This window comes from Protopterus annectens, chromosome 9.part0 (genome assembly GCF_019279795.1).
Source record: "Protopterus annectens isolate FY-2018-M chromosome 9.part0, PAN1.0, whole genome shotgun sequence".
In the NCBI taxonomy this organism is placed as follows: Eukaryota; Metazoa; Chordata; order Ceratodontiformes; family Protopteridae; genus Protopterus; species Protopterus annectens.
The window spans coordinates 1725454367-1725466391 of record NC_056743.1 but is presented as its reverse complement, the minus strand read 5'-3'; positions in this window follow the sequence as shown (position 1 = coordinate 1725466391).

The window sequence follows — 12025 nt, the reverse complement described above, 5'->3', positions numbered from 1 at the left end:
GATTGACTTTTCACTTGGATTCTGCTTTAAATCCCTCATCTACTGTCTCAACGGGACGGCCGGATACTGCACAGTCATGTCAAAATTCTGAATCTAGCTGCCTGGCAGATCCAGGGTCTGTAAACACCTCTAAACTTTCCAAACAGGTAATGGATGTAATCCTTGAAGCTAGACAGCCCAGCACTAGAAAATCTTATGCGGGTAAATGGAAAAGATTTTGCTCCTGGAATCAAGTCCAGGGTGGTGATTCTGCTGTGCCGAACACTCCTCTGATGTTACAGTATCTAACAGAGTTGTTACATACGGGCCTATCTTTTTCATTTGTTAAGCTTCATGCTTCTGCTATTTCTGCACATTACAATACGGATCCTCCGATTTTTTCTCATCCATTACTTAAACAATTTCTTAGAGGGGCTAAGAATATGAGGGCTCCTGTTCCCACTTGGGATCTTAACTATGTTTTGGAGAAATTAACCTTGTCTTCTTTTGAACCTGCAGCTTCCACAGATTTAAAATTTTTGTCTTGGAAAACTGCTTTTCTTTTAGCTATTACCTCTGCTAGAAGAATTTTGGAATTGCAAGCACTCATGGCTGTGGAACCCTTCCTTATTTTCATCAGGACAGGGTATCTTTACGGACTAATCCCACCTTTATGCCCAAGGTGGTTTCGGCAGTGGCCTTGAATCATTCTATTCATTTGTCTACCTTTTAGCCTAATCCTCAAAGTGAGGAAGAAAGTCTTTTGCACTCTTTAGACATGCACAGGCAGCTTCGTTTATACCTGGACAGGACCAAGATATTCTGGAAATCTGATCAGTTGTTTGTCGCTTATGCTCCTACTGTTCAAGGGAAAGCAATCACTAAGCAAACTATTTCCAAGTGGATTGCCCATTGCATCAAGTTCTGTTACTCTTATCATGGCAATCCAGTTCCTGTTAATGTTAGGACTCATTCTACCAGGGCTACTGCTACTTCAGCAGCTTTTCTTTGTGGGGTTCCTACCAAGGATATTTTGGAGGCTGCTACCTGGAGTTCTGTACATACTTTTTCTAAGCATTAAAACCTCCCTGTCTATTCTAAATCCAGGGCCAGTTTTGCTTCTGCGGTTTTGCAAGGTTTTGTGACCGCTCCCTCTGTTTCTCCTCCAGCCACCCTTTCTTATCTTTGGGACTCAACCCTACAGTCATGACTGCAACAGTGAACCATGAAGGACATAGTACAGTTGTGTACTCTTACCATAAATGTAGATGTTCGAGTGTGTTCACTGTTGCAGTCTGGATTACCCTCCCTCCTACCCCCTCTTTTGTTTTTTCTTTGAGTATTATCTGTTATGAGGTATTTGGCGGATGAGGCATGGTTTCTTTTTTAGCCTTTTCTTTCTGGGCACCTGACATCTGGGGCAAGAAAAACTGGGGAAATGGCGTCAGCTGAGGTCTTTATACCTTCTGGCGCATTGAGGTCAGGATAAAAGTGACCTCAGCTGACGCCCAATCCAGACTTTGGGACTCTGGCCAACCGGGGGCTGCTGCTGGCAGGGAGAACCCTACAGTCATGACTGCAACAGTGAACACACTTGGACATCTACATTTATGGTAACAGTACACAACTGTACTTTGCTACTTACAGTCTGAAGATACCACAGTAATATGACAAAGCCAATTAACTGCTGTATGCATGTTTAGTCTTTTTTTTTTCTTTTTTGTACATTCATTTGCAAGTGTAACCAATACAGTGTCACAGGTTGTTGTGTTTAATACCTCATTGTGGAAGAGCACCATGAGATGAAGCCATTGCTGGTTTTGCCCTTCTACCTTTATATGTATAATGGATGGCAGCATGTACCCACCTTTTGGTAGAAGGATGCAATTGTGTTACAGTGCTGCATTAGCTGACTGTCTTTGAATTTTGTTAGCAGAGCTGTTCATTTGCTGCTGATCATTTGAGTAGTTTCTGCACACTGTGGGTAGAGCCTGTCCACCCTGGCCCCAGTCCTGCTACACTGTTTGTTGCGATGCAAGTTTGGACTTTTTCTTCTCAGTTACTGAAGTACTAGCTCTACCAACTCTATAAAAACAACTGTGTTTCTCACCCATTTGTACTTATTTTTTATTTGTTAAAAAGGTAAGTGGAGTAAAGTAGTACAAGTCCTTTTTCGGCCACCATCCAGGCCACTGCCATAGAATAAATTAGATAGATAGATAGATAGATAGATAGATAGATAGATAGATAGATAGATAGATAGATAGATAGATAGATAGACAGATAGATAGATAGACAGACAGACAGATAGATAGATAGATAGATAGATAGATAGATAGATAGATAGATAGATAGATAGACAGATAGACAGACAGATAGACAGACAGACAGACAGATAGATAGATAGATAGATAGATAGATATAAACACTTGAAATTATTTTTTTTTTCTGTTAAGAGCATGTCATTATGCAGTTTTTGTTTCTTCTTCTGACCTCTTTGCTTATTTGATTTCATAAATGAGTATAGCCAGTAATGAAATCAAACAACAAATGTTATTTTAGGAAAGATTTTTGAAGAAAAAGTACTTACTTAAATAAATATGTTTGTATGGTTCCTTTTGTAGTTATTGTTGCCCATTCAGTGCCACATAATAGCAGCAATGTTGAAAAATGGCTTACACTAAAAGTAGGAGAAACTACAATGAAAATTATGAAGAAAACAGTCATTGATGGAACCAAACTAGGTAGGAATGACAGTTATCAATTAATATATTTATATCGTCTTTGTTTTCCTGAAATTTATATGACTCTTTCCTTACCTACATAATAAATAGGGTCTATAGTAGACATAAAGATTGGTTTCATGTATTTGACTATCATCATGTTTTTAACATACAGTCTTTATTCTTTCAGATAGTGTCAATTAATGCACAGTATATATGCATCAAATCATGGGGTGGTGATGTGGTGGTAATGAATATTTTCTAAGTAGTATAAAAGTAGAAAGAATGGCACAGATTGAGAATTTTAGGCATTTAAAATGCATCTAAATCATTAATTTACGTTTCTGAATATCACCATTTTTATAATTTGGGACTGCGGTGGTGGTGCTGTGGTAGCGTTGTCGCCTCACAGTTAGACGTTGCCCGTTCGATTCTCAGGTAGAGCGTCTTCTGTGTAGCGACATGCGTGAATGGGCGTTCCTTCGTTGAAGGTTGTGCATTAGGCCTGGCAAGACGGTACGTAAAAATCTACTGCCAATCATTAGCAGACCGGAGTTCCACTGTGGCGACCCCTAACCGGGAAAAGCCGAAAGACACAAACAAACCATTTTCATAATTTGAAGGCAATGTTCATCACTTTGCATTATATGTTAATAATGACAATCCTACAGCTGTGAAGCCTTTAGTATCTCTGGATGTGATTCATGGAATACAGCTGTATAGCACAGATTATATATTCTCATTTATTATTATCTCACTTATTACTCATTTATGCTGATATGTGATACATGGCAGTACTAGTAATGGCACCACCATCATAATCATCATCATCAGCCTCCTTTTCCCCATTCATTCTACATGTGGTTGGGATGCCATGTCCACTGTAGCCAGCTCTCTCAGTTATCAGTGTCATTTGCCTATCTTCTGTCTTCTGTCATGCAATCCATCCATCTACTGGCTGGACATCCTTGTTTTCTCTTGTCTTCTTCCCATCTCTCTCTCTCTCTCTCTTTCCCCCAACCTTCTTGACCAAATTGCCATCTGCTTTCCTGAATGTGTACCCAGACCACTGTAATCCATTCTGTTTGATCTTCTCTGCTGCTACTTTGGCTTCTGGATTGATGTCATCCTTTTTCTTTCTGTCCAACAGTGCCTATCCAGCACACATGTGAGGTATTAAATCTCCATCAACTCTAGCTTCCTCAACTGCTCTTTCTTCAATGCCCAGGTGTCTGTACCATACAGCAGTATTGGTTGCACCACAGGTTTGTACACCTTACTTTGGCATTCTTCTGTCACGTGTCGCCCATGACACTGTGCCAGCTGCCTGAAGTATCTCTGCTTCTAGCTTGGACCACTCCTCCCAGATACTTGAAGTAGTTAAACTGTTCCACTGCTGTCTTTATGTTTTAATTTTAGCTTCTTCTGATTTCTCCCATTTGCTGGCATAACAGCTGTCATGTCTGTGCTGTTTCATCCATAGCATTCCCTTATTCAACACTAGAGGTAAGAATTTACTTTGATTTGCACTATATAACAGAGTATAACATAACAGAATAGAAATGAGTACTCCTCAATATATCACTTTTAAACAAACTAAGCAACGCATTGTAAAATTACCATGACGTTAATTAATTACAGATATCTTCTTACCAGAGCTTCACTTCACTTGCCTGCTCCCTGCAGTTTTCCACCAATATTAACAATGGCAACTTATTCTTTCTCTTTTACTTTCATCCCCTAATATTATCTTTTCCTTTTTTTCTATTCTGCACCTCCCTCTCATTCCTCAGTGATTATTCCCTTTCAAAAACATGTTTATTCTCTTTTCTGTTCCCTTCCATGTACTTAAACATTCCTTTTTTGCCATGTTCCCATAATTTCTTTTATTTCTTGGTGCTTACTCTCTTTATATGGTCATCTTTGTTCTTTTTTTTTTAAGTGCCCTTGCTTTGTAGGATACATTTAGTCACATTCCCATTTTTAGCCCTACTGTATGTTATATATAGTTTTTCTAATGTTTCCCAGTATTTGACTATTTTATTATTATTATTCAAAATGCTTGTGAAGGTATCCCTACATATATGTGCAAATATATAGAAATATCTATATTCTGGTCCATATTTCTGCATGGTACCTTATTGCAGTTAACAGACTTGTTTATTTCAGTGAAACAGTGGGGTATACTATGAAGGGTCACCCAAGACAAGCTGGTCTTGACAGAGAGGTGGAATAGGGATGTTAAACCGGAGCAGGTAATGGCAAGGCACTCCTGGGATTTTGACAAGAAAACCAAAGCAAATAGAAATGTGTTGAATTAACTCCAGAAGGTGAGACTCTCAAGTCCTAAGGTATTCAGCATGCTACTGGGAAAGAACAGAGGAGGGGTAGTGCCACTCTTACAGGTTAGGACTTGGATGGATTAGATGGCTTAAAGCCAAAATGACATCCATCTGCTGAGGTGCTCATAGATGAAAGGAAACTTTGATGTTGTAAAGAGCTATACACCCCTAAAATGTGATGGGTAAGAACTATGAACCAAGGCAAACTTGATGTGGTTAAGGATTATATGGCAAGAATAAAAACTGTCATCATGAGACTTAGTGAAATGAAATGGACTGGAATGGGTCATTCCACATAAGATAATCATCAGACCTTCTACTGAGAGCAGGGATCTTGTGGAAAAATATAATAGCACTCATATTTAATGAAATTATTTAATGAAATAATGTCAGTGCTTTGTTACAGTTCAAAAAAATGATAGAATGAGCTCAGTCAGACTGCGAGGCAAGCCATTGAACATTGCATTGATTGAAATTTCTGCTCTGGCTACAGATACTGAACAGGGGTAAGTTAACCAGTTTTATGAGGAAATGGAGCACATTTTGGAAATAATACTAAAAAAAAAAAAAAAGATATGAGGCTGGAGACATGAACACTTCCACTTTGTTCTAAGATCATGTGCACTTGCCACAGCTGCAAGCATGCTGCTTGGCATTCACTAAACAGCTCTGTATGCCTGCTTTCCAGACAAGGATAAGCAGCAGAATATGCTAAATGAGGTATAAGTAAGTGAAATACATGCTAATTAAGCAATTCAATGTGGTGGGTGATTCAAGAATGTATAAAGGGTGTGTATACATGCCGCACTCTCTTCTGAACTTAATTCCAATACTTTTTGAAATACAGCCGCAAGCATACTTAACAAAAAATGTTAGGGGTTTGCTGCTGCTGTTATGAAACTGCATGTACAACATGCTTTAATTCAATGTGCTACTAAACCTCAGCCTGTTTGTGTTCAGAGCCCATTTGACTTATCATGGACTCCATGATACAGAAATTATAGAGTGCTACAGGGTGGGCAGGGATAACTTAGAGGAAATATGCAACCTCTGCTGCCTTCAGCTGAGACCCCAGGGAATTCATGCAAGGGCCATCCCAATGGAAACCAAGGTAAATGTAGCTTTACTTATATTAGCTACAGGAACATTTCAGACACCCACAGGAAATATTTTAGGGGTATCACAGGCTTCAGCCACCAGAATGTTACATCATTTTCTAAATGAAATGCTACAATGTTTAAGGGATCATATCTGGTTTCTGCATACCCCTGAGGAGAAAGCTACAACCTTTCAAAATTTCTATGCCATAGCACATTTCTGTGAGGTTCTGAGGCCATAGACTGTACACACATCAAACTGAAAGCCCTACCTGAGGAATAGGGAAGGAAGTGCATTAACAGAAAAAGACACCAGTCTATCGACTGTCAGGTAGTGTGTAATACTAAAGGGATCGTCTGCAATATGTGTGCAGGTAACGCTGGCAGTTTTCACGAGTCACACATATGGTACACTTGTGAACTGTATGCAAGGTTTGCTAGGGGTGACTTTCCACAAGAGCATCTAGTGGGGTATGCATGTTAAGTACTGGAACCTTGACTCATAACATTCATGAAAAACCCATACAAACTAACTGAACAAGGATACATCAATGTCCATGCTCAAACCAGGAATATTTTGGAGTATGTGTTTGGCTTACTCAAATCTAGGTTCCAATGTCTGGACACTTCTGGTCGTGTCCTACAATATGACTCAGTCACCCTTGCAAAAATACTCATAGTCTGTGCCATGTTGTACAGTACAATTGTCAGGAAACAGCTGCAAGAAGGACAACAAGCCCAAGGACCACAGTTCCCACCACCACAGGCAGGGCCAGGAGGGCAAGCAGACACAGATGAGGACTCTGTGGGACAACCAGCAGCAGTAGATGATCTAGACAGGCATATGGATTTAGCTAAGAAGAAGAGAATAGCACACACACCTAAATGAAATCCTAAGACACTAAGCACATACAAACAGTACCTGTAATACATGGAAAATCAGCAACCTTTACTTACCATGTAATGGCTGAGTTCTCTGAGCATCAAACAGAGAATCCCAGCAGAGACAACTTGTATCAGCAGCATTAATCAAGGTAAGTGATGAATCTGTAAAGATAAATGATCACCCTGATATGCACGTATTGTCCTTCACTAAGGTAAAACATTGTTCAACTGTACAGGAATGTCAGCAGTAATGCATGAGTCATATATGCAACATAAATATTAATCTATCCAACACTGTGCAACACACAATAAAATTGCATAATGCATGCACTCCAGCAGTGACCAAGGCTTGTTTGACATCATTTGCACACGTTTATAAGCAAACAAAAATTGCTAAATTGTATGACTGCATTACTAAGAATATCATACAAATACAATGATGACTTAGAAATACATAAGAAAATAATTTTTGAAACTAATCATCATGAAAAAAAATACAAGTGCATAGTTTTGATTAAAGCAAGCACCTGCCTAAGCAATTAGCTATCCACCCTGTGCAAAGCGTAGGCAACCCTAAGTCACAAAGAAATATGCAAGGGCAGGTCACAGTAACCATCATTTGCACAGAGTGGGGGGTTACAGAAGGGCAAACCTGACACCAAAGCAGTGAGTGTGTTTGAGTAGGAAATCAGGTTAACAGTGAGTATTCTTTGTCAGGGTCAGTAGCAATACATGTGGTGTGTGTGTGTGTGTGTGTGTGTGTGTGTGTGTGTGTGTGTGTGTGTGTGTGTGTGTGTGTGTGTGTGTGTGTGTGTGTGTGTGTGTGTGTGTGTGTGTGTGTGTGTGTGTGTGTGTGAGTGTGTGTGCGCGCGTGTGGTGTGTGTGTGTGTGTGTGTGTGTGTGTGTGTGTGTGTGTGTGTGTGTGTGTGTGTGTGTAGTGTGTGTGTATGTGGTGGTATGGCCAAGTTAATTTTTAATGTGTATGGATCTTCTGGAACACAGTCAAAGCACTTGTGCACCCTGGGATCCTGGACAGGTGTGAGCTATGCATGGTAGAGGATTCAGTTCACCGTCGCTGCACTGAACCATGAGAACTACCTCTGCCAGGAGATCCCCTGCTAGATCGATGGCAATGGTTCAAAGTCAAGTTGCTACCTGAATATGAGTAGTGTCTGCTGGATGAGCTCTCATCACAACTATGTCCGTAACCATGACTGTGACCATGACCATAATCACGTGGCCTGTGACATCTGGATGTTGTCACACAAATCACTGACAGAGCAGTGGAAGTAGTACCACTATGGGAGCAGAAAATGGAATGGCCATGTCAGCTAACACCTGATGATGTAGTGACTCTCTGGCCAAGTGAATGTTTACCCTTTCCCAGCAGACATTCCATTACAGACACTGCATGATCCACTGTGTCATTCATCCAGTCCAAGGAGTCACCCATACGATTCAGGCAGTCTCACATGTCAGAATACATAATATGCAGTACTCTTGACTATATCATCTGAGGCTCTGGTTGAACATGTATATGCCTCTGTGATGACCCTACATACTCTACTCAGGTCTCCCCTGAAAAGAGGCTTCTAGGCTAGTGGGACTAACCTGGTCAATAATGAATAAATAAAATAAATAAGTATATTGCATGGTACCTACTGACACCAAAGCAGAGAAAGAAACTTCTCTGTGTGGAAGTTTTTCAATTCCTGTATGTCTAGTTAATCACTCTATAGGAACAATCAGACAAAAATCAGAAAATGGTAGTACAAGTAGCAAACTTAAAAATGTCCTAAATAAAAAAAAACTTAATTCAAAATATTATTAATACTATACAGAATTATTAGATTTAGTAGGTATTCAGAAGTAACTGAAGCAGGGTGGTCAGTCTGTTTCCATATGAAAATCCTTTATTAAGCACACAGAAATCACAATATCCCAGATGCTAAATTTGAGATGCTTAAAGAAAGTGTTAAAGGATATGAGTAGTGCATTTAAGAAAGAAGTTTTAATAAAATGAAATGAGATTAATTGGACAAAGATGACCATGGAGAATTTCTAGGAGGTATAATAATATTAATAGTAATAATAATATTAATAACAGAATATTAATAGTAATAATAATATTAATAATAGCAAGAAGAAAAAAAAAACAAAAAAACAGGCAAGGCTTTAGATATAACAGGGGATACAGGAGAAATGATAACCGGGTCAGCAGACCTCAATGGGATTTTCCCAGGGGAGATCATTGTACAACGCTGGACCACCAGGAGGATGCACCAGCACGCTCTCATTCTCTGCCATCCCAGTCCCGTCTGGATATCAGCATTCCGCACAAAGCTATGACATCATGGATGGGTCAGAACAGGAACATGAGCCACAGAGGAGACTAGAACCAACAAATGGATCTACAGGACAAATTACAGAACCGCCAGTAGTCTGTGTGCTTAATAAGGATTTTCAACTGGAAACAGACTGTCTACCCTGCTTGGATTACTTCTGAATACCTTCTACAGTTAATAATTCTGTATAATATTAATACTATTTCAAAATAATTTTTTATTTATTTTTATTTAGAATGTTTTTAAGTTCACTATTTCTACTACCATTTCCTGATTTTTTTCTGAGTTTTAATATGTAGTGATTAACTACCCAAATAGGAACTGAAAAACTTCCAAACAAAGAAGTTACTTGTACTGTTTTGTTTTCAACCTACTATACCTGTATAGTGGATTGTTTGAGACTTAGGGGATACCACGGCGATTACTTGTTTTTTTGTTTGGCACCTACTTGCACCCCAACATCAGGGGGAGGGTGGACAATAAACCTCCTGAGCACCTCTGCAAACACCCCTGTGTGGTACTTCACCCTCACAACGACTAGGGGAAGACTGACAGCTCTGCAACTGGAGTAACATCACTACCCTGATCAAACATGTCTCCCTCAACTTGTCCTATGTCTGATGTCTCTGTGTCATGGATATGTATAGTCATACTGACTGTGTTCAAACTGTGGATAGGGGATGTGGGAACCACAGCCTCAGTGTCAAACTGACCACTTGCATCCGCAAACTGTGCTTCTTTCTCACTACCATCATCATTAGAGGTTGCCAATACTCCAACATCAGGTAATAGACATTCCACAATGCCAATGACAGGCTCACAACAAACAAAGAAATGTAAGAACAAATTATCAGACTTATACTACATAAACCTGAGTTAAGCAATAATAGATACAAGTGCAAATAAAAAATGAATCAAGGTAAACTTAATTAAATATTCTATACAGTAATACAACTCAAATAAGTTATGGCCACACCATTTGCAGGTGGTCATGGAACCTCAGTACCAGATGTGCCTGAATAATAGACAAAATGCAAATAGAAATATGGATGATAACCATTACAATGAAGATAACACATTAACGACAAACATCATGTACTTATGCATGTCAAAAAAGATCTTATACGGACATATCTCTATCCTCTCTCTCTCTCTCTCTCTCTCTCCTTTCTTTATGTCCACTCTTTATATTTCTCAGTCTCTCTTTATCTCACTCTCTCTCTCCCTATTTCTTTCTGACTCTCTCTTTCTCTCTCCATACACATATGCATAATATCTGTAATTACATAAAAGATACTCGATGCCATAACCGGAGCTTCACCAGAAGACCCCCTTTGGTCATCTTCCACCTCCGCACCTATCTCAAGTACTTCACTTGGAAGCCATGATAAGCTGCCCAGATCCCTTACAGTGGACAGGAACTCCTCCATCTCAGTGAGTGGTGCTTCAGTAGCAAGACCCTCACCACTAGCCATCCAATCCTGTTGTATAGCACTTGCTGTTTTCTTTGATTTGTTAATCATATCACTGGCTCCATGTCTTATAGTAGGATAGTCATGTCCATGGGCATCCCACAGCACTGACATTACTGACCACCTGCTGCCAGATATGGTTTTATCAGCTAGCACCTTCTGTAACAGGTATGATATATGTTGATGGGGTGCCTGCAGTATCACCTCATTTTCAGCAGCTGAGAATGTAGGATTATGTGGCCCAGATTCCTCTGGAGCCATATCCCTGCATGGGATGAAAAAGAAAATTATATATAGACATGCAAAATGACTGGTAAGAAAACAAATATGAATATATGCAAGCATCATTAACATAAATAACTTAATAATCTATAGGAAAAAAAAACAATGAACAGCCTGTAAAGGATGAAAAAATGTTGAAACTCCTGAATAGACAGCAGCATAAACAATTATTCAAAGTGTAGGGAATTTAAAATTTTGCTACTTGGGACACCCTTTGCTGAAGGCAGACATATATAACAGGCTTAATGCAGTTAAAATGTAACCTTTGACATTGTTACTAGTCATATATGGATGTTTGTCTCACATGTATTGATGTTCTCAGTGAAATATTGCTATAAAGGCATGTACATACTTTTCAACTATACACATTTTTGCAGAATGTCCAGAATTTTGTCTCATATTTTTTGGTCCATTTTTCATAAAATTGTGGTTTTCTGGCAAACTAGTGGCTTACAATTAAAGGTTGAAGTTATAAAATAATGACAGACATTTGACTTTCAGACTTCATACCCTTCAGAAAATTCATGCTAATGCAAACCCTGTTATTCTATCAACTATCTACATTTGTAAGAGCAATATTTAAAAATTGTCCCTATTTTTGGGCATTTGTTCTACATTTATATACTGGTTTGTTCAGATTTCTTTCTTTAAGAGATAAAACGTTAGGCATGTAACATTAGACGAGGATACTTTAACAACTATACCTTCTCTATACCAACACAAATGAACAAAATGGAGACATCAGACAATGTTATCTGAAAGGTAAGCCAGCACAACTGTTAAAATACTAAATGGTGAAGAAAATTCACATACCTTCATAAGGTTAGTATGAAAGTCAGAAAAACACTCTAGACTTTCTTTAGAAAGGTCAGAAACAAATGATTTGGTTCCACCATTCTA